Source organism: Stegodyphus dumicola, chromosome 5 (assembly GCF_044657685.1).
Source record: "Stegodyphus dumicola isolate Sdum_Otavi_A_Nest chromosome 5, ASM4465768v1".
NCBI lineage: Eukaryota > Metazoa > Arthropoda > Arachnida > Araneae > Eresidae > Stegodyphus > Stegodyphus dumicola.
The window spans coordinates 199,956,725-199,976,550 of NC_140772.1; the positions used below are offsets into that span (position 1 = coordinate 199,956,725).

The window sequence follows — 19,826 nt, forward strand, 5'->3', positions numbered from 1 at the left end:
CTTTCATTTTTTAAATTACTAATTTGTTACAGTATTTAAAAGGAAACAAAAGGCTTTAAATGTAACTTCCTAAGTTAATTTTTATTTTTAAGTCATTATTTATTTATCTCATATCTTATCTACTTTTTAATAAAAACTTTTTTTAAACATTTTATTTTTGTATCTGAGGAAATAAATTTTGCATGTTTTAAATAATAAAGGAAAGTTAGTAGTAAGGTAAATTTTGCATCGGCGTAGGGAATACAATTTTAAGCGTGGGCGTGAATCATTTGGCTAAGAATAATCGATATGCATTTAGCTAAGAATTCATTTAACTAAGAATAATCTACATATTTACAGCTTTAGATGATGGGAAATTTTAGAGTCTTAAGAATTGAGGTTTTTTGTAATACATTTCACCGATTTCTATCGAAAAATATTCTTTATTCTACGAAAGCAAATTATAGAAGAAAAAACTCGATTATTAATTGAAATTGAAAAAAGTTTTTCTCCGTGGGTATTTATAAAGTAACGAATTGTTTTAAATTTCTTTAAGCAAAATTTCAAAACTGTATGCTGATATTTTTGTTAAGAACAAATATTGCAAAATGAAAATTTTTGCTCCATTACTTTCTTTAATCTCAGAGATTGTGCTCATACAGATAACAAAAATTTTCTATAGCAAAACGTATTTGTCTTGCTTTTCCTGCTTTTTCTGCTAAATCTCTTGTTGAGTTGAGGGATTTATTGATTGCATAATATTTGTTTCGTAATAAAAAATCTTGGATAAATGATGGTTTTATTAAAAACACTGAGCGATTCTAAAGATAGCTTTGCGTTGTTTCTTACTTTATGGAACATAGTAGTAAGGTGATAATTTTATACTACTGTGAATTTTTGTTATTTTCTTCATGAAATTTTGGAGATTTCCTAAAATATCGCAGCTATCACATTTTTCGACAAATGTTAAGTGCATTTACGAATTTCGAAATTTTCTTACCATTTTTTATGTAATTTTCAGTTAAATAATTTATTACTATGATTTATTACGGGAAAAGTACAGTGCAACGCAATACTGAACCTAAATCCGGATGAGAACTTTAAACTTCGAACTATTCTTTAATTTTGCACGACTTCTGGAATATGTTAAGGATTCTTTTACCTGAGTTCAAATCCCGGCGAATGGGCTCCTTGCATGAGAATTTTGGTGTGTAAATAAAATATAAACCAGTTTCATTTAAAACACCTTCCGCAGTGCAGCCTTTTCTACAGACAGATAAACATTGAAAACTTCCTCACAGTCTAAATAATCCAGTCCTGTGCTACGTAAAGTTGTTCTCCTTTGTCTATTAGAAGCAATTTCCGCTGACTGACTATTTTACTAAATTTAAAAAAAATATGATGTGGACACCACATAACTTCATTGTACGGCCTGTTAAATTATACACATTTTTTGCTGCATTTCATTTAAATTTATTTCCTCGAATTTTATTAGAGTTATATTTCTCATTCAATTAAAACACAGTTCTTACATAGCCGCAAAGCAAAAATACGTAAAAACTCAACAAATATTCATTAACATTTGAAAAACATAAAACACAAAATTCAATTAAAATAGTTTTTTTTTTTTTTTTTTTTTTTTTTTTTTTTTTTGTGCAATTAAAATTAGAGTTTCTGCGCGAAACTCCAGCGAGCGGGCAAGAAGGCAGATTTTTCGGTGCACAAAAGTCTAATTTTCGTCTCACTCGGAAAAAAGATATTGAAGGTGCAGAAACTGACTTAATTCACTATCCATCTAAGTTTCAAATGCAAATAAATAGCTGCTCCATTACGTTTATTTCCACTTAAGCAACTTAAATTGTTGAAAATTCTACAATTATTGCATACAGATTAACTGAAAGCATAAAATCCTTAACCGGAACATAAGAACAACATAATGCAGTCCCGTTTAAAGCAAACAAATGCACAAATTACCAACATTTAACAATACAAAAACTGAGCTCACCGTTGTATACTTTTGGTGCTGCAGATTGCAATGAAAAACGGAAGTGCACAACTACATGTTATAGCAGTCTCGTATACAATAAACCTTCTGAGGCTACTCGTTTTTAAGTTATGCGAGGTACATACACACGTACATACGTACAGACGTCACGAAACAAAATCTCTTCTGAATCCATTTGAAATCCATTTTGTGAACCATTTGGAGAAAAATAATCTCTTATTCTCTCCATATGTACAGATGTCGCTCTAAAACATCATTAAATTGCATTGGATAGCGGTCAAAATGGATATTTTCGTTGAAATATGCTACGAATTTTTTCGCGATTGCAATACTTCCTTTACTTCGTACAAGGGAGGGTGTAAAAAGAGCGACACAAAGGAGAATTGATGTGTGCGTACAATGTAATGTATTATAAATTACGTGCTCTTGAATGATATCATGTAATGGCGTTAACCACATTGGCATAATCTGAAAGCAAAAAAAGCAACCTTAGTTTAGCATAAAATTTTGAATAAAACTTTTGAATAGTTTCTAAGGCGCTCAGATACAACACCCTCTTCCTCAGGAACAAAATACTTTTTAAAAAAATGGGGAAGGGACAAAAGTCTTCTTGCAGAGGAGGGAAATTTTTATTCCAAAGTAAGGTTGCTCAATTGACGAATTTTAATTTTATATTAGCGTGTTCTTCCAATTTGATAATTTGACTATTTTATATTTTCAAATAAATTAACTGGTAAATTTAAGTTTCAGTTTATGATATAATGTTTATTTATTTACATATTATTTACATAAAATATTGTTTATATTGCTTCGAACTTAATGGAAAAGGTTTTGGTTCTTTTTTTTATTATATGACAACATGCGCGAAACAATTTTCTCTTATATGTTAACCTAAAAACTCTCAAATGAAAATGTATTTTCATTGTCATGCCAATCAGATTGTGCTAAAATGTTTCTAAACATAATATATAAGAGATATCGCTTAGGCTAATTATTTCAATCGAGAGAGAGCAGAACACTCATTAAAATCTCTTAAATAAAGATGCTTACTTACTAACAAAAATGCAATTACAAGAGACAAGAACAACGCCTAAGGCACACCAGGTTCGACGGTAAAATGTCACTGAACGTTAGTAGTTCCGACCTGGATTCTATTCTAGGCGATTCTAGGAGAACGGCTTGGCTGCATGGGAGTTTTCGCGATTTTTCCCGTAGGTAACGCGTATACGAGCTAGTTTCCTTTAAAACGTTCGCCACGAAGGCATCCCTCCCCTTAGGCCCATATCACATGGCATTTGTTTCACACGAACAATTTCCTGCCTGGTTTACTATTGAAAGAAAGATGTGTTCCTTCCTTTCCAAAAAAATTGCTAGTAGTTGTTCGTTTTCAAACAATCAGCTATCAGCTTGTTTGTAATGGAGAGCCAGTTTCCCCTGTGTTAACCCCCAAACGATCTATGGTGATTGGCCGTTGTGACAAAGCAAAAAATTGTTCCAAACAGTTGTTCTTCCGAAAAAAACCGACGTGTGATAGCAGCCTTAGGCAGATAGCCTAGTGTGCTTTGTCATAATACACTAATCCAAATCAAGAACATCGCCTTTAATTTAAAGCTGGCAAACTGCCAATGCTGATGCGTTTATAATCCTTCTCCCAAGAAATGTTAGCAATTTTTTTTTCATTTTTCGATCGCGAAACTTTCTTGCTAGCCGATCATGGGTTCCGCGTATTTTGCCACTTTTCCTCAGCAGAGTCTACCATAACATAAATAAAGCAAATACTGAAATTTTAAGATTAAATTGTAAGAAAAATAGTTATTAAAATAATATGAAAATCTGAAACACTTATTATCATATTAAATTTGTATGAATTCGATACGCTTGGAAATTTTAAAGTATTTTTTTTATTTAATTTTGGTTTTGTTTATTGATCACTCTATGCAATTAACATCAAATTCGACTTAAAATAAATATTTTTGAATTAAACTGTGTTTCAAATAGTTATTGTATTCCCCCCTTTTTTTGGGGGGATAGCTTTAATCCAAATTCACAGCATGAAGATTTTTACTTCATGGTGTGAGTTTGGCAAAAGGCATTTTTTTACTACAATTCTAAAAATGGTACTAAGTTTCGGACAAAACGGTATTGCTTCCAAAACCCTCAAAATAATTAATTAAATATAAAGACTCGGAGAACAAGTACTATATCTGTAAACTAACTGTCAAACTCCTTCACCGAGACATGAGTTCTTGAGCATTGACCCATTCAGATATACTTCCTAGTAACTGATCTAATTGCTTTTAATGTGAGAAACATGCTGGGGACAAAAAGTAAATGTAATGGCTTTCTCACTTAATGACGTCATTTACAGTAACTGAGCTAGTTTTCTCTTAAATAAGAACTTCAGTTCAGTTTATAAAGTTTTCCATCGACAGAAAATCGAACGCAAACCTATTTGCTATGCACACTCCTGTTCAGAATTAAAATAATTTTCAAATTATGTCTATTTTTACGAAACGTACTGAAACAACTAATTATGAAGCCGGAGAATTATGCAAATATTAAAAATCGAATACGTAAGCGTACACTGCGTATCTGAGGAGCTGCGATTGTGGAAGGAATGTAAGCGCACGAGGAGTATTTGGCGATTTGTGTGCTCGTACTTCTTTACGACATTCGCTGCGTTTCTTGAAATAGTTGTCCGTCTTTATAAGGTATCAGGTAAAATGAGTTACCACGAACATATGCATGTCGGAATGAACTGAAGAATTGTCGATAGATTGAAGGCAGGCCAAGCACAAGCGCATGTGGCTAAAGAGATCAGTGCAACGCCCAGTATCGTGAAAACATTCGTGAAAACAATGTCAGGACTCTGGGTCCATATCGAGAAGATCTATAAAAGGTCAACCAAGATCCATAACGGGTCATTATTGACACCGGAGTACTATAGCTTCACAGCTTTCACGTAAGCTGTATGCTGTCACTGGAACCCCAGTTTTACGGCTACAGTTACTCGAAGGCTTCATGAGATAGGGCTGTATTACAGAAAACCCGCTATTTGCATCCCTCTCGCTGCTGCACACAAAACTGCGCGTTTAGCATGGTGCAGACAACATGCGCCGTGGACCAGAATTCAGTAGAGCACCGTGCATTTTACAGATAAGTCGAGATTCTGTCGGGACAATGATCCTCCGCGTACCTATATCTAGAGAGAACCTGGAAAACGACACCATTCTTCCCTCAAAGGGAAAAGGACATTACCGTGGTGGAGTTCTAACGGTTTGAGCAGGAACTATGTTTCACGGCCGAACACCACTGTAGATGTTTGAGAAATGCTGTCTGAATGCTATGAGTCATAGGAAGGTGATCTTAGTTAGCCCTGTATTCGAATTTCCTAGGACGCAGCTGGTCTTGGTTTCCTCTTAATGGAAGAAATCTCTCGTCCACATGATGCTGAGCTGGTGTACGATTATATTCAATTATAAGTGAATTCTTCGCATGAATTGACCCGCTAATTCTCCTAAATTTAACCCTATACAACATGTCTAGAAGACCCTGGGAGGGCAATTTCGTTTCGCCCCCTATTTCCCTCCGAGAACCATCCAGAGCTGAAAACTGCCTTGAACCAGGAGTGGAATCGACTGCCACAGGAACTCCACAACTACCTCCTGTCAAATATGCCTTAACACATTGAGCGACCAGTCTAGATGTGAGATGGTACCATACCCTCTATTAGACTCATTTTCGGTGTAATCACACAACGTAGATATTGGACATTTCTGCACTAGGAGACATTTCTACCTTACAATCATGATTATATAAAATAACTTTTAAATCGTGCATCACTTTCTCTCTTATAAATGTATATTCATACGAAACTTCATTAAGTTCTGCCCATTAGATTTTCAGAAATTCAGAATAATGCGCAAATTTTCTTAATTTTTCCCACGAGTTTAATAGTATGTGCTATAGCAACTATACTATTGATAGATAAGCATGCGCTGTCATAATTTGACTAATATATACACCTATCTGTTTCTTCTATATAACTCTCCAAATACTTTCTTCAGACTTTAAAACAATGTTAATATTATGCTAACTGTTGATTAAAAGTATAACAATAACACTATATTGTTCATTTAAATACAGTTAAAAATTTATCATGGTTTCTTAATATTTGCTTAGTTAAATAAAATGTTTAATAAAATTTATAATTTAAAATGTATAATGATTGCTTGATATTTTCTTTGTCAACGAATGATGGTAAATAATAAAGTATGGTTATTAATTAAGTTTTACTCAGACAGAAAATATATGTTTTCTCATTTTATAAAATGTAATTAATTTTGTATACATTCTTAACTCGTCTGAAGCTTTTTAATTTATTTATTACTACTTATGTAATAAATAAATTGAAAATATATATATGTAAATTTTACTTTTTTCAATTGCATATTTTAAAAAATTCTTATCAGATGAAAGACGCAAGTTCTAGCCCAGCATTTTAAAAAGCATTAAAGTAACTGAATATTTTAATCATTGTAAACGTGGATCTTCGGTTATTTATTTGAAGTTTAAGGACTGAAGACGCATTTGATATCGAATTATTTATTAACTAATAACATAAATCAAAATTAAGAAAAGAAACTGTAGAGCTTTTGAGAGAAACCTTAAGTCGTTATTTATTAGCATTTTAAAAACTGGATTAATGAAAATTTTTATGTAATTTATTCTAGCTGGTTAAAAAAAGAGATTAACATAAGATTTTGAGTGCAAAAATAAAACATTCTTAGTTTGTCAATATATAAATAAAATTTAGAATACTTACATTAACTAATAAAAGAGAGGACAGGTATTTGTCGACAAATATTGTAAGTTGCCCCTTTATAATTCCAGCTGAACGTTGTGAAAATAACGTTATGAACATCAAGATCTTTGCCAAGATGAAATATTTTTTAAGCAGCGTATTAAACTTTTAACTGGATTTTACAATTTCTATAGAAAAATGTATAAATCAAGAATTCCGTTGCATTTTGTTTTAATTTGAGACTAAAACGGTTACGATTTGAATTTAGTTCTCTGATTTCCATGATCCGTTGATTTTATTTAACATTTAGCAAACAACAAGATAAATTCTTTAGAGGTAATATACAGCATTCAGTATTATTTCTAACTTCTAATTCTTAACACAACCAACTTGTTAAGAATTAAAAGAAGTTACCTTGTGGCTATTAGCTTGTTTGTGCAAATTCAGAAAAGAGCTGGTTTAATTGAAACTTTGAAAATATTTATTCCCAATCAAGTTAAATGTAACATTTTAAGCGGAGTTATGTAAAAAGAAATTGAGGATTAGATTTCCACTATGAGGGAGTATGATTAAATCTTGTAATTATTGTTAAGTCACAAAAGCGCTATAGAATTTTAGTTTGCAGCTGCTTTTCTTTGAAACATCTCAAATGGGTTGGGCATGATTTCTTTCTAACGTACTTCTGTAGAATAGGCCACGCAGATGGTATAGTGGTTAGGGGAAACGACTGCGATACCGAGGGGCCCGGGTTCGAATCCTGTAGAAGACATGGACATGTCTATCCCCTCATAAAAAGTAATTGCCTATTAGGTAGCTCTATAATAAAATGACAAATAATAATAAACTTAATAATAAATTTCTGGCCTTAGTAGTGGCGAAAGCCTAAAAATATGTAGTACCAGCCATTAAAAAAAAAACTTTCTCCAAATTAAGTCTTGTTTCTAGGGAATTCTATGTGTGCAGTGAAACAGTGATGCCGAGCTATTTATCTATAAATGTTACCGTATCTCGTTTAGAGCTGACATGCATTTCAACATTCTTAATCGTGCTACTATTAGACTTAATCATTATGTGCCACTGTTAGACTGTTGCTGAGTAAAATGCAAGTTCGGTGTAAGAAAATATCTGAAATGAATGAAACGAAGCTGTTCTTCCGTAAAATTTAATCATATGAACAAAAACCTTTCATTTAATTCTCCCTGTAGACATAATTATAGTTACATTCAAGCGTACCAACCGTATCATACAAATACAATCGTGAAATGTATAGTAATATACTGAGTTCTGATATATTATTTCGCAAATTGAAGATTTTGTTGTTAAATTTAAGCACTGTTAATAATAAATGAGAAAGATTTAAAACTTTTTATTGCTTGAAATTTATTTGAGGGATGTACGACTTATTTGTTTTACTTCTTTTTAGTTACACAACTTTAATTATTGCAAATCTTAAATTAATATTTAAAAACAATTGCAGAATTTGCTATTACCTTCTTCCATAATGAAACGATAGTGGAATTCTTGAGACAGCTAGAAGATCTGAAACAGAGTCGCTCAGACGACAGTGGTTAGGAGAGCCTACTGCGGTACCGCAGAGTTCGCGCTCGAATCCCGGAGAAACCATGGATGTTTGTAAATGTATAGTGTTCTTGCGGCATGGGGACCCTCTAAGTATGCGATGAGGCAAAAGTCCACCAAAAGTCCACTCGAGAGGTTGGTGATAAGGACAGATGGGGGGGGGAGACCCTCGGACCCGTCCCTCCGAAGTGCTCTCCATCAAATTGAGGAAAGAACTTGGAGGAGTCGTACAGTCCCCTGCAAGGTGCTCTTGGCAACGACAGGTGAAACCTTGCACTCCTTTCCACTATGAATTTCATTCGCTTGAAGTGATGCTACTGTCAGACAAGTGAGGTAAGTCACAACACAAAGCAGCAGATCTGAAACATCTATCTCCTAGACAAGGTGAAAACTCTTGAATAATTGGAGGTATAAAGAATGAAGTATTAAATAAAGCATTTCCCAAATAAAAGTATACCTGAGTTGAATTTACGGTAAATATTGCGTTTATCAGCGTATATGTAATACGGGCGTGATAGCAATATTACACTGCGGGACGGTTAAGTGCAATGGTATTACATGAATTTTCGGGACTGACCTCCTACTCCGGTAAGTTCAACAAGTTCCTACAAGTTCCTTTTAACGCAGACTGACACCACTCTTTAACAAATATGTGTATATCGCTCTTGGGTCCTAGTATAACGTAAAATTGACTTGAAATCCGTCTTGGCAAATTTTATAGGTGTTTGATTTGCATTCCACACTATGACAAAAATTTCTTGCTGTATTAACACCAAATTCATGTACTGTACATCTTGTTCACTAGCTTGTTTTCACATATTTTTATTATCTTTTATATTTTTTATTTAATATTTACTTCAGTGCTATTTATTATCTTAGATTTAACAAACTACAACTACGTAAAACAGTGTGTTCTTAACAGTATCAGCAAAAATCAAATTAGCATGCTTTTGTTAAATGTTTGCTTACCACAGGATTATTGGCCTTATATTTAGCTTAATTCCTTTTCGAAATCTTTTATTCAACTGTATATTTTTATAGAATCCGTTAAGTACCAGAATTCTACGGTTGAGAGATATCTTGAAAATTTTCGCTTCTTTTTCTTTTTGCATTAAAACATATGTAGGCAAAATGCAAAGAAATTTCATCCCCAAAGCATTTCTTTTTCCCATTGCTTCCTTTTTCTTATAAAACGTAATGAACTCCCATGGGTAAAAAACTATATATCTAGGAATAGATTTTGTTTTAGAAATATTCCTCCCAAAACAAAAGTCTACTATTTGCGGTTTGGAATTTTCTGGGTGAATGTTCACACATACCGTCCAATTGCATTCTGCCGTGATATCGCCATTTCACATCGTGAATTTCGTACCCCATACGATTTTCTCGGGCGCTGTAAAGTTGTTTTCTCTCTTTGAATTTGTTCCAAGGCCGTATTATTTCTGTGTTTACCCCAGGCGGGTGTGAAAAGACGCTCTATTTTTGAGACCGGCTCAAACCGCAGAGTCAACTGATTCGCGCCGTGTTCTCGCCGCCCTGTTACGCTCGGAAAGAAGCTACTTTTCCAGTCTTAGTGGGCTGTCTTGTTTGATGAGAGTTTTGATAGTCTTTGAATCGCAATGTGACATATCTGGAAATCAGCCATCTCCTCCTCTGCCCATTACTATATCGTAAGTATGATAAAAAATTACTGACGTCATTCCATGTTGAGTGTGAAACTCTGCTGGGATGTTGGTTTTCATGCCCGCAATAATTTCATTTCTAACACGCGAGTATGCTACTTTGCTTGCTAATATGCTACTTTGCTTGCTACACGCGAGTATGCTACTTTGCTTGCTACTAATTTCATTTCTAACACGCGAGTATGCTACTTTGCTTGCTAATATGCTACTTTGCTTGCTACTAATTTCATTTCTAACACGCGAGTATGCTACTTTGCTTGCTAATATGCTACTTTGCTTGCTACACGCGAGTATGCTACTTTGCTTGCTACTAATTTCATTTCTAACACGCGAGTATGCTACTTTGCTTGCTAATATGCTACTTTGCTTGCTACACGCGAGTATGCTACTTTGCTTGCTACTAATTTCATTTCTAACACGCGAGTATGCTACTTTGCTTGCTAATATGCTACTTTGCTTGCTACACGCGAGTATGCTACTTTGCTTGCTACTAATTTCATTTCTAACACGCGAGTATGCTACTTTGCTTGCTAATATGCTACTTTGCTTGCTACACGCGAGTATGCTACTTTGCTTGCTACTAATTTCATTTCTAACACGCGAGTATGCTACTTTGCTTGCTAAGTGAGCTCTGTAGATAAACTAAATTAAATTGTTAAACCAAAATTTAATAAAAACTAAATAAACCGTGAATTAGATTCTTTGAGAACCCTATCGGACATTTGAATACTTGCATCAGTTCGTAATTAACCGCGGCTACAATCTCACTGATTTAGCTGTTAGTAATGAACTAATTATTTACACTTACGGCTTGATTTTATTATTTTTTATGGTTTGAACGGATCTGAAACGCTTCGCAAATATTTAAAAGCAGTTTCCGGCTACTGTCTTAAAGCAAATATTGACCTAAATGCTTCTTAAAGATTAACGTATCACTTTCAATATTACCAGTGACAAAACAGTGAAGTTATAATAATGTACTTTTAACTCTTATTCATTACTAAAGTACATAGATATATACTGGAGTTTAACGGAAAATAAAATATTCTAATCTGTGTGATGTTTAAATTCAGGCACGCAATTCAATCAATCATATGCTTCAGGAGAAATAATAATATAGAGTATATAAGTAAACCTCTTAATGTACAACGAAGTTTAATATGCATTTGACTCTCACTTTCAATGCTTAATTTAGTCTAGTAAGTAACTAAAAATAAAATGTGTTATAAACTCTGACATTTTTGCCTCGAAGTTCGAAGTGAAGCATAAAACACTGTGAATCGATATACATTACTAAGGGAAAAACTAACATGTTATATTTTATCATATATATATATATATAATATATAACATATAGATATATTATCTCTTTTTATATAATGTATGTAATTATGTAATACATATATAAATGTAAATATATATGGGGAGCTGCAGAGTTTTCGGGTGAACTATTCTAATTAAAATATATTGAAATGGTTTATCGGCTAATTCTGAATACAGAAAAGCAAGAATTTTTGTGGGAGAGAGATTTCAATTGATTTCAGTGTTCCTCCTCCTGACGAAGTGGCATTGAGTTCGGTTGAATTTCTCTTCTATTATGTTCTGTTTACTTTAAATTTCATTGATGTTTTGAATTGGGGTGTTGCTTGTTTGAAGAGTTTTGGTTTTAACATTTATTAAATTCTTTATTTCATTTATAGGATTATTTGAAATTTATTACATGTGAATTTCAATTTTGGGTTTTTGTGTGAAATTGGTTCTAAATTTCTTACTTTATGTCTTTACTGATAATTTTTCAGCAGCTGAATGCGTGAAAATCCTAAACAAAAATATAATCATGCATGATTATATTTTGTTCTTTAAAAAAAAATGTTTTGTAATTATCTATCTCTCTCTCTCTCTATATATATATAGATGTATTATATACATGTAATACATTTATATATATTTATTCATGTATAAATATATATATATATATATATATATATAATATAAATATAAGTTGAGAAAGGCACTCATATATATATATGACATAATAAAAGCACAGGAAATGAAAAGACGGAGCACTGCCCTGCTAAAAATGCCCCGTAGAAACCCATAAAATTTTTTACGGGGAATTGGCCTACGGGAACCCGTACAGCTCTGTGGGTACCAGTAGGCCAAATCCCCGTAAAAACCCACAGACAGAAACCCGTACAACTGTACAGGTACCCGTAGGCCAAACCCCCGTAAAAACCCATAGAAAGAAACCCGTATGGTTGTACGGGTACCCGTAGGCCAAATTCCCGTAAAAACCCATAAAAAGAAACCCGTACGATTGTACGAGTACCCATAGGCCGTATACCCGTAAAACCCCATAGAAAGAAACTTGCACGGCTGTATAGGTACCTGTAGGTGAAATACCCGTAAAAAACCTGTAAACGGAAACCCGTACGACTGTACGGTTACGAGTAGGCCAAATCTCTGTAGAACTGTAGGCACTATAAACAAAATCCCAGTAAAAACCCATAGCCAAAAATCAAAACTTTATATGCATATCCATTGGCCAAATTTCCATTAAAAAATGGATATTCCGTAGGGTAATGCTTTGTAAAAACCAGTACACAAAAGCATGTACACCTATACAGGCACCCATACGCCAAATCTTGTAAAAACCACTACACAAAAATCCACAGACCAATAAAGGTACCTCTTGGAAAAATCGCTGCACAAAACCCATAAACAGAACCAATAGCCATTATACCATAGTAGAGTATCCATACATAGAATTGTGCATAGAATGGGTATCCATATACAGAATCCCTATAAAAAACAATACACAAAAATAGAACTGTAAATCAAATTTCCATAAAAACATAAACCAGCAGAAGTACATAATTAGCACTGATGAAATGTACAGAACTAAATTGCGGAGAAAGCATGTAAAGTAATTTTAAATCAAACTCAATGCGAATAAATAAAAATTTTAAAATATCTAGAAGCCTACGAGCCCGTCCTTCTTAATGCACGTCAATATCTATAAACATATTACAAAATATTTGTATAAATTCTCTTTACAAAATTTTAAACTACCTTTATATAATTCTGAAAATAAAATCAATAGAAAGATAATAACCAAAGTCATGATTCACAACCATCGAATGATAAATGTACATATACATATGTAAGAAAAATAAGGAATATGCAAAAAATTAAATTAGCAGCGTAAAATTAATTTTCCTTCTCTATTCTAAAAACAGTAATCTTTCTGCACTGCATCATTTGGAGATTAATTCATGTCATATGACTCTTACATAATTTGATGTTGTAAAAGAAACTAAAACTCAAACAGCCAATAGTAATTTTACAGCAGTATTAACTATCAAAGACGAGTAAAAATGCATCGAGAACCAAAATTAACTCGGTCTGAATTAAGATTTCACCCTTAACATAACACATTTGCTTTTTACGCTTTGTATTAGCTGGATCGCAGTCTGTCTGCTTTTGTTTCTTACTACACATTTATCAAAAATGTTAATTTTTGGAATAGGCATAAATAATGTGCCAACTTGTTTGTGGCTGCAACATATTTGCTGAAAGAAAAGTTGAATTAAATCTATCTCGACTGCCAAATTTCTTATTCATTGTGGATTGGAGTTTCAACATCTCTAAGCCATAAAAATTCTTGCTGTTCATTACGGATTCAGCTGCTTGTATTCGACTACAGAATCTATTACATATATATATATAATATCATTTCATTTGATGGTTGCGAATCATTACTTTGAATGTATATATATTATTGATTTCATTACAAATATATACATATAGTACTGTACCTCACTGCATATATTTGTATTTCAGTTCTTTAATTGGGAAATTAAACAATTGTATTTAATCACATCAGCTTGTTTAACAATTTGATACCTAATGAGAAATGTATTGCCAAAGGATGGTACTTTCTAGCATCTGCTTAAATTTTAAGTTACCTACAATGCACTAAACCAAATTTAAAAAAAAAAAAAAAAAAAAAAAAAAACTAGAAGAATCCCAAATTTTCAGGAAGAGAAACATTATTAACAAGCAAGCAAAAAGAATACGGTACTTGCAAATTAGAGACTTAACATAGAGTTCAAATTTAGCATACTTGCTATCCCCTTAAAGCTCGCTTACCAATGATAGTAACACCCTGCAACTTATTATGACATGCATACACATAGATATTTTGCGTGGAAGAAAGGATGAATCCAAGAATATAATGTAGTGAAGAAATAATAATATACAAACACTGTGTCGACCCCTTATTACAATACTTTGAATGTTACCTGTATCTCTCAAAAGATAAATGAAACATGAAGATAACATATAATAAACTTAATAGTACCCAAAATACAATAAATTATATTGTAACAAAATGAAATTTAAAAAATTTACAAGTTTCAACAAATACCAATTCTCAACGCACAGTTCGGGAATTAAGAAAATATCTCATAGCGTATAATGTTTTATTCTGTATCTCACTTTTAGTGCTATATAATCTTCCACAGATTTTATATAAATAAAATCTACAACATAATGGGTATTTATAGTATATGTAGTTCTTAATGTAAAAAAGATCAACTTTTGTACTGTAAAAATTCCATCTATGTGAATAAGTATGAATATACTCATATACACATAATTATACTAAATAACTAATTTAATGAAACTAAATTCCTATAGAAAAATGGGGAAAGTGTAGAATCGCCCACTGCTTGGCGTGTTTTTAAGAATTGCACATACTCGGTATCCATGTACACATCGACCTATTTTCACTTAAAAAAAATCTCAGAATTGCACAAAAATGCCATTGTGCACTCCTTTGACTTTATTCATGTACACATCAACCTATTTTCACTTAAAAAGTCAAAAGAAAATTGACAAAAATCCAATTCCTTTCACTTTTGTACAAAGTGCCAAATAAATAAGTGGGCAATTCTGCACTTTACCCGAAAAAATATATAAAAATACCATTTACCAATATATATTAATAATTTATTATTACACAAGGTTTTTCATATATCATCTCAAAGGAACATAAATTTAATTAAAGCGATGCATTATTGGAATAAATTCGAGTCAGTGTTTTACGTGCAAGTTATTTAGATTTCTATTGTAGAAAGAATTCTTGAAATAATGTATAGAAATATTATTTTGAACCATAAAAATTCTCAATAGTAAAATTTAAAGTACTGAAAAGGTAGCTATTGTTTTTGTCAGTAGATTATATATAATATAAAAATACCTCATGCCGAGCATTTTCTGAAATTACAATGTTAAATGAAATTGATATAGTGCAGTATTTAGCAATAATAACTTTTTGTAAACAAATGTGGCTATATTCGCTTAATTGTAATGACAGTAATTTTAACTGTATTTGTATAAGGCTGTACAGAAGATTGATTTATATGGGTTTTCATCCGCAGAGAACAACCGGATTCCCTGTGGAAGTGCTTCCGAAAATAATGTTTAAATATTACTCTAACTATATTTGAAAGCAATGCTATAACAGTGCCTTATAAGACTCATGATCCGAAGAGCTTTGGTTTTAAATGTCTCGTAAAAACTTTCAATTACTTCTGCAAAATTCATACCCACGTAAAAATTACTACACCGAAGTTAATTGATTATACAGCAAAACGTTCCTAAAACAATCAACTCCACAATTCGAGATAATGCCAGTTTCCTGTAGCCTGACAAAACTATGAATGATTTTTAAGTCCTGTTATTTAATTATTGTCCTGACAAATGTGCCATTATCAGAGGTGGTCATATAAGAAAATAACCACTATATGAGGTTTCAACTTAATGTAATTTTTTTCAAATAAATAATTCACTTTTTATACTCCCAAGACTAGTACATTTAATATTACATAAATCTTATTCACAAATCTATTTCTATTTCAAAAGCAATTTATGAAAAACACATTTGAAATTTTCTTCATCAAACTAATAATAATGAAAATTAAAGTATGCATAAAAATGATTATATGTGTTTTAACAAAATAGCACAAAATACTTAATGTAAAAATGTGGTTCTAGTCTCATACTTGTAAAGAAAAATAGACCAAAAAGGAAAAACAATGTAAGCTACTATGATCATCTAAATTTTGACATAATTTTAGTAGTGGAATACAGATTCCTTAAGCTTGTATGTCTTGTCTACCCCATTCAATATGTAATAAACACATTAAATACTTCAATGTTTATTCCATTAATAAAACTTACCTTTTTTGCTCGCGAAATATAATTAGTACATTTTTTAAAACATAAAAAAACATTCTTTTTGCTCGGCCACATCACATTAGTCGAAAAATTCAAAATTGAATCATGCAAGATCATTTTTAAGTAAGGTATGCTCAAATTTATTAGTACATAATATTCAAATGATAAAGCATCTACATGAACAAGCTTTAAAAAAGTATTTCTAAACTGTAATCAAAAAAATAAATTTTCCAAAATACAGTTTCAGTAGAATGCAAAAACTACATTTCTGCATCTGCACACTGAAACAAATTTTCAAGTCTGAAATTATCACTTTTCAGTCTTTAAGCACATTGTTTTTCAGGATAAAAGTAAAGATGGAAAATCAATTTCACGCTCAGAAACTCCATTTCACAACTAGTCAGTTATCAGCAACGTTCTCTCAAACATTAGACACGATTACACGTGCATGGCTTTAGTGGTATATTCATAGTCAGTGCTGGTATTTTATTATTTATTACTAATTTCTAAACAGTAAAACATAGTAAAATTTGTAATACAGTAAATCCTAGTAAATAATATACTGCATTACTACAACTACGAAGAAAATAACACCACCATCACACAACAATAACTAGAGCGGCGCCATATTGCTTGTTTGGGAAACTTCTGAGAGTGAGGGAGGGAGGGGGAATTTTTTTTTTTTTTTTTTTTTTCACGTCAGCGTTAACAGGGAGAAAAGTTTTGCGATTGTGAATGAACTTGTTGGCGTTAAAGAGATGTTGGTTGATATCGATGTTTATTTGTAATATCAGAAATGTAAGTGCTTATGTGTGTGTATTCAGAGAACCAACTCGTAGCAAAAACCACCTCCCTAAGACGACCGCCTCTGAAAGAAACCAGTATTTCTGAAAACATAAGTATACTTTGGTATTGAATATTCCCTCTGTAAAGCGACCATTCACAAAGAAAATTCTGCAAGTGTGTCTGGTCGCCTTAGAGAGATTCATTCCGTAGATGCAATCTCTCTAAGATGGCCACCTCTAAAAGATAAACGTATCACTGAGAACGTGAGTATCTATTGGTATTGAGCATCACCTGTCTAAGGTGACCACTTACAAAGATGAATTTTTATTTGCGGCTGGTCGCCTTGGAGAGACCTCGTTGTGTGTGGTGTATATTATTACTGTTATTGTTTCCGAAAAAAAAATTAAATCAAATAAATAAGCATATTTAGTAAAAACCCTCTCTAAAACGACCACCTGCGTTTCCAGGTTACTCTGGTGGTCTTAAAGAGATCATATTTTCATTCTGTTAATTTTATTGTTTACAAGAAGTATATTAACGTCAGATAAAAAAATAGCACAAACCCATATAAACCAACAAAAGATTTATTATTATATTGATACCAGTAAGAAAACCAGTAAAAGTCAATATAAACCTATACAAACCAGTACAAAGTTCTGCCATTGAATGTTGGTTGTATGGGTGTCAATTGATACCAGTAAGAAAAACCCACAGAGATCAATAGAAACCAGTAAAAGTCAATAGAGACCATCAAAAATTCTATAGGTACCAGTAGAAAGTTTTACTGGTTTCTATGGGTCATTTTGAAACCAGTAAAAAAACCCACAGAGACCAACAGAAACCAGAAAAAGTCAATAGAAACCCATAAAATCTTATGGGTACCCATAAAAAGTTTTACTGGTTTCTATGGGGCATTTTTAGTAGGGTGTTGATGCGTAGTTATCCTATATTGAAGAGGAAGTCCTCTGATTGCGTAGTAAGCTAATGTGTTAAATAAAACGTGGCAGTCAAGGCGATTTTAATTGCATTTTTATTTCCAGTTGACATTATGTGGCCACAGATCACTTGGCACCCTAGTCGTGCTTGTTCAAGAACATTTACATTTTTGAGATTATTGCAATAGCAAGCAGCATAGCGAAAGTACGTCCAATCAAAGCAAAGACAGAGGCTGAAGTGCGTAGTTTTGAAAGATGGAAGCAGGTGAAGAGAAAAAGTTCTGGTTTGAATTAAAAAGTTTCAGTTTACAATTATTACGTCAACAGAGTTGCGCAGGCCATAGAATGATCTAAAAATGACGCAATCCAGAGAAGTTATTGCGATTTTTAGAATAGAGAAGGAGAATGAAAGTTTTACCGTTAGTTTAAATTATAATTTTGATTCACATATTTTTTATCTTACATATATATATTTATTAGAGTGGCTGTGTAACTTGTTCATCTGTAACTTGCCATCTATAACCTGTTCATCCGTAACCTGGTCTACTTCAATCTGTAAACTATTCCTCTTTGTTAAGGAATGTACTTTTATTAACATTTACCATAAACCAGAACTGTTTAAATTTACTTACAGAATACATTGAGGACATGATTGCCATTAACTGAAATTGAAAAACAAGATATCTGTCTAAACACCTTAACTTATTAAAACGTATAAAGAAGAAACCGAAACAGATTATCTTGACCTACAAATTAACAATATCGACACTATTACTCTGTTTGATGAAAGAAGACTTTTTCGAAATAATCAAACTAATAAATAGGAATTCCAACACTTTCAGGAAAATTATTACTAACAATAATTACTAATATATTATTAATCAAACAAAAAATTAAAATTATTACTAATAATATTATTAATGAAACAAAAAGAATAAAAATATTTGCCATAACAGCAATGATTTTGCAAAACAGCTTAGTTTAATAATTAAAATACTAAAAGATGACAAAATTCCACAAAGTTTCTTCAAAACACAGGTAGCTAAAATTCAACTGTCAATCAAAAAATTATTTTCATCATCAAACTGCTATTTTTCAAGATAAGGTATATCTAAACCATTATAGCAGTAGAGTTTATATGTACTTAAACAAATTGAATAAGGCATCCTTGTCAAATTCTAACATTAGTTCTAAATCAGATTAGACTGTCTAATAGATTTCTGTTTCTTTTATTAATAAAAGGGAATTATTTCAGCTTCTAAGTGTCAAAAAAGTCTGTATGAGTGAGCTCTTTATTCTGCAACATTTGACATCTTTCGTTTTCTGCCTTTATTCTCTTTTAGATTAGCTATAAGTTGTAGCCCTTTTTTCTAAATACATTTTTTACGTTTTCAACTCTGCTCAGAGTTTACTTAACACAGCCCTTACTAAGTCTCAATTTGTTATTCTTTAATTTGTTAATTTTATTCTTCACAATTTCTTAATTTTTGTTTACTTTTTCAAGAACATTTTTCACTATATACTATGAGTTAAAAAAATATTTTGTTAACAATACGTTGAGCTAAACCCTTTCGTTGAATTGGAGCAAATTAATACTTCCCTTGATAAGAAACCGAGATCATTTTGGGATTGATTTATTAGCAGATTAATACTTCACTTAAACTCGTGGTTTTGGGATTTATAACTTATATAATTTGATGTTCTTTCCTAATTTATTCTTTCATGTACCATATTACTTTTGCAATACACGTTTTCTAAATTATGTTTACTAAGTTTCATCAGTTTCAATTCGTTGTTTATCTCGACACATTTCA

General features: G+C 32.1%; 1 protein-coding gene across 2 annotated transcripts in view; it reads left to right on the forward strand.

Annotated features, from left to right (window-relative positions):
* Positions 1-19,826, forward strand: part of LOC118189787 (uncharacterized) — a 685,017-nt gene that overhangs the window by 383,405 nt on the left and 281,786 nt on the right. Inside the window, exon 1 of one of the 2 annotated variants that reach the window (XM_085817534.1) lies at positions 9,883-10,036. The exons of the other annotated variant lie outside the window; for it this stretch is intronic. The gene's annotated coding sequence lies outside the window, so the exon portion shown is untranslated. Of the gene's footprint in view, positions 1-9,882; positions 10,037-19,826 lie in introns of those variants that run through there. 2 annotated transcript variants of the gene reach the window in all.